Source organism: Sinocyclocheilus anshuiensis, unplaced genomic scaffold, assembly GCF_001515605.1.
Source record: "Sinocyclocheilus anshuiensis isolate Anshui unplaced genomic scaffold, SAMN03320099.WGS_v1.1 scaffold1406, whole genome shotgun sequence".
Lineage (NCBI taxonomy): Eukaryota > Metazoa > Chordata > Actinopteri > Cypriniformes > Cyprinidae > Sinocyclocheilus > Sinocyclocheilus anshuiensis.
Window position 1 is genome coordinate 70911 of NW_015557146.1, and position 5123 is coordinate 76033.

At 32.2% G+C, this 5123-nt stretch overlaps 1 protein-coding gene across 29 annotated transcripts in view; it reads left to right on the forward strand.

Moving 5' to 3' along the window:
- Positions 1 to 2777: 2777 nt before the first annotated feature.
- Positions 2778 to 5123, forward strand: part of ptprsa (protein tyrosine phosphatase receptor type Sa) — a 237753-nt gene continuing 235407 nt past the window's right edge. For all 29 annotated transcript variants that reach the window (XM_016473225.1, XM_016473226.1, XM_016473228.1 and 26 more), the window contains exon 1: positions 2778 to 2949. The gene's annotated coding sequence lies outside the window, so the exon portion shown is untranslated. The remainder of the gene's footprint in view (positions 2950 to 5123) is intronic.

The window sequence follows — 5123 nt, forward strand, 5'->3', positions numbered from 1 at the left end:
CATTGTGTAACAGTTGGCAAAATGGCAGGTTTTTTGTGACTGCTGTGGAGGATTCGAACTCCAGAAGATGTTTCTGGATGCCAACGCGTTCGGGTGCCGACTGGCCTCCGCTCAGGCTAAGTTTGGCTCTCACGCCAAAGCCGATCAGCATGTGCGGCAGCCCACACGTGTGGCATAAGTATACAGTATGTATCAACCAGAAGAAGCAAAGGCTGAGAACATGCATGGAAGTCATTGAAAGTCAGGAGGACACGGTCTGTTACGCCAAAACTTTGTGACTTGTCCTGTCCCGTCTTCCTTTACCAGCTGCAGACTGAATTCAGTCGTGTAACAATGCGTCCTCGGCCATCTGAAGCTGCCCGGCCATAAACCCCTATAAAATTAGTAAAAGATGGCTTTTAAAAAATCTTTTTATATGGCTTTTAATTAAAAATACTTTTTTCATATTTCACCCTAATATCAAAATAAATTAAGAAATTTATATTCATTTTTAAGAAAAAAATAAAAGTACACAAAGACTATTTTTAAAGTGTTTTACACAAAAATGACATATACACACTAAAAATACAACCCAGTGCTGGGTAAAATAGGGACAAACCCAGCTGTTTTGACCCAGCGGTTGGGTTAAATGTTTAACCCAACCTTCTGGGTAGTAACCCAACCGCTGGGTCAAAACAACCCAATTGCTGGGTTTGTCCCTATTTTACCCAGCACTGGGTTGTATTTAACCCAGCATTTTTTAGAGTGTAGTGTGCTATTAAATATATTTTCTTTTTTTTTTTACAATTAATTTGTAGCATTTAAATTAAACTGTAGCATTTTTATATTCCTTTTATATTATAATTAAGTTTTTTTGTAGGATTTTAGACTGAATTTGTTCATTTGTTTAATTATCATTAAAATAAATTGCATTATTTAATGTTAAATAATTATATCATTATTTGAAATTATTTTTATTACTGCATTAAAACAAAAAAAGTTATTTAAATGTTTACTAATTATATTAATGTTGACTGAATTTGTTCATTTTTTTAATTATCATTAAAATAAATTGCATTATTTAATGTTAAATAATTATATCATTATTTGAAATTATTTTTATTACTGCATTAAAACAAAAAAAGTTATTTAAATGTTTACTAATTATATTAATGTTATTTAAATCATAACTATATTGTCTTTCTTTATGCTGATTTTAATGAAAAAAATATAAAAAATGATGTCCAGAAAGGTTTTTATTACTGTATTAAAATAAATTTAATTAATTAGTTAAATGCAGAATTATTATATTAATATTATTTACATTTTGTCCTTCATTTATGCTGATTTTAATATCATTATTATAAATATAATATAATATAAATATAATAATTATTTTTATTACTGTATTTTAATTTTTAATTTTATTACTCCCTTTACATTATAATTCTATTTTTATTACTTTAATCAAATCTCATTCTCATTACTGTGATGTAAAAAAAACAAATTATTAATAAAATAATTATATGAATGTTATTAAAATTGTATACTATTCACTATATTGTCTTTATGCAGATTTCAATGAAAAATAAGTTACTATTAGTTACTGTACTAATAAACAATTCATTTAATCACATTTTATGAATGTACAAGCAAGCAATAATAATAATAATTTAGTTTAATTGAATGAAAATGAGGAGAAATATCCAAATCCACATTTCTTCACGCGATTCATCCTTTCAGATGATTCTAAAAAAGAGTCAGCGCGTTCCTGAATGGGGCGTAATATAATATAAATATAATAATTATTTTTATTACTGTATTAAGATAAATTGAATAATTATATTAATATTATTGAAATCGTAAATGTATTGTCTGTCATTTATGCTGTTTTCAGTTCAAAAATGTATATTATGCCCAGAAAGAATGGTTTTTGTTACTATACTAATTGATATTTTATTTTTTTTACATATTTTTTTGCAGTATTTTGCACAACAGTGACATGTAATATGGTGTTAAATCTATTATCATCATTTTCATTTACAATAAATTTGCAAAGTTTAACATGTTAATATGATTTACTATAGCATTTTTAGCATTAACAATAGCATTTTACAATCCATTTACATTATAATTCTATTTTTAATTATCAAACATCATTCTCATTAATGCAATTTTGTCTCTATGCTGATTTTAATTAAAAAAGAATGATTTAATCAGTGTATTAATAAATATTTCAATTTTTTATTAATGTATTATTTTACAGTATTTTGCATAAACTTACATGAAATGTAAGTAAACAAAGTGTTACAGTAAACAAAATTTGTACAATTTAACCAGTTAATATGATTTACTGCAGCATTAAAAATAGCCTTTTTACACTCCCTTTACATTATAATTCTATTTTTATTACTTTAATCAAATCTCATTCTCATTACTGTGATGTAAAAAAACAAATTATTAATCAAATAATTATATGAATGTTATTAAAATTGTATACTATTCACTATATTGTCTTTATGCAGATTTCAATGAAAAATAAGTTACTATTAGTTACTGTACTAATAAACAATTCATTTAATCACATTTTATGAATGTACAAGCAAGCAATAATAATAATAATTTAGTTTAATTGAATGAAAATGAGGAGAAATATCCAAATCCACATTTCTTCACGCGATTCATCCTTTCAGATGATTCTAAAAAAGAGTCAGCGCGTTCCTGAATGGGGCGGAGCCAACGCGAGCGGCTTTTAAAGCAGGGGTGGAGTCCGAGAGAGAGAGAGAGAGACAGATTTAAACCGCTATTCGCCGCCGTCCGCGCCCGGAGCTCTCTCTCTATCGCCTTGGATCTGCTCTCTCCTTGGATTATTACCGTCCTTTATTCCTTGGCGCGACGCGCACGAAGATGTGAGGAGGTTTTCCGCGTGCAGAATCACGGGGAACACAGGAACGCACTCGTTAAAACAAGGTAAGAGCAGTTAATCACTTTATTCTAATGTCAGGAACGGGTGGGAATAAAGCATGCACTTCAGACGAAGAGCGTCTGAAGAACTGCACGCGCTCGGAGAAGGTGGTGCCCTGCGCGCAGTTTGCGCTCCAGACGCGTTTTGCGCATTAGGAATAAACTCATTTTTGACGCGTTTCAAGACTTCACAGCCGGTTTCCGCGTTTTTTGGGGGGTGTTATCCACCAGCTTCATCCGTGGGACAGTCATCCCGCTCAAAGGCTCTCAAAGCCCCGCTCGTGTAAAGTGAGAATGGATGCCACCGTGCGCCGTGCCAGCCTCGCATATCTGATTTCAAGCGCATTTATAATAAAAGTCTGGTTATGCATCTGATATGTTCTTGCAAACTGATGCCGGCTCTGCGATCTTCTGAGATTCGGTCCAGAAATGCCCACCTGCTGGAAACTAGTGAGCAACACTCAATTTCAGCGGACTCGGTTATTAAAATCAACATGTAGTCTGGAGAGGTTTTAGTTGACGGTTTGATCCCAAAACTAAGAAAACTGCGCGTATTTGCATTGTATGAATGATCTATGAACATCAGTTCTTTTAGAAATCAATTGCATGCTCCAAAACGGGTGCTCTCTCTATATATGCATGTTTTTTTATGATGGCTCTCATGCACTTAGAATAGCTTAATGCACTGATTTAGTAGTGAATTGGCATGTTAATGCATTGTGCTTTATTGTGAATGCACTAAATATAGGAACTGAATAGAGCAATTAAAGCTGTGTAGCCACTGAAGACATTGTTGGGAACACGGAATATGGGTTCTCATGGGCTGAACTCTTGCTTGTGCTCTTGAATATGTGCTATGTTTGTATTAATCACAGTGAGATTGGAGTTCAGGGTGTTTTCGGCTCTTGGCTTTGAATATTTCATGCCGGGTGGATTTGTGTTTTTGGACATGCTGTCTCGGTCTTCAGTGCATCCTGTGCTGGATTTGCACAAAACGAGGCTTGACAGTGGAGTAATTCAAAGCCACACCCTCTTTATGCACTTATATCATAATCTCATGCCAGATTTGAATAAATTAGGATGATTGTTTCACGTTTTAGTTTCATGTCCTCAATGACTCCAAGAAGGTTTTTGACAGATTTTGTCCGTTTCCATAGGCAAATTTGTCCTCAAACTACAAACTCAAACGCACTAGTCAAAGATCGTCTTGTATGTGTATCAAAATTTCTTCAAAAAGGAGGATTTTGTCAGATTTGATTGGCTCAAACTATCAAAAATCATCTCTTTTTTTGTACACCTAAATGTCCTCGGTGTCTCCAAATGGAGGTTTTTGCTCACTTCTACAGGCAAATGTGTCCTCTAAATGTGTACTAACTCACGCTAGTCGAAAACCATCTATTTTAATAACTGTACATCTGCATGGCGTCAGTGTCTCAAAATGGAGTTTCTGTCAGATTTTTCACACGGACTATAGTCAAAAATCATCTCATCATATTTAAACATCTCCAGTGTCACAAAACCAAGGTTTTTTCTCTGATTTTGTTCGCTCAAACTATCAAAATTGTGATTATTTTAATAAATTTATATCTAAATGTCCAAAATAGAGGTTTTAGGCTGTTTCTTTTTTGGTAAATTTGTCCTCAAACTATATCTAATTCACACACAGGTCAAAAATCATCTCTGTTTTATCTAAATGTACATCTAAATGAGTTTTTTTTCTGAGATTTTGTGGGCTCAAGCTATCAGAAATTGTCTCGTTTTTAATTTGTAATCTGTAATTTGTCAATGTAATCTGACAAAAACCTCCATTTTGGGACTTTGAGGACATTAAAATATAGCCTATATTTATGAAAATAAAGATGATTTTTGACTTTTAGATAGAGTTTGAAGTAAAAATCTACCAACAAAATCTGACAGTTCCTCCATTTTGAGACACTGAGGCCATGGAGGAACTGTCAGATTTTGTTGGTAGATTTTTACTTCAAACTCTATCTAAAAGTCAAAAATCATCTTTATTTTCATAAATATAGGCTATATTTTAATGTCCTCAAAGTCCCAAAATGGAGGTTTTTGTCAGATTACATTGACAAATTACAGATTACAAATTATCAAAAATTGTTCCTATTTTGATAAATCTGTCTAAATGGCTTCCATGTCTCAAAATGGAGTTTTTTTTTTGT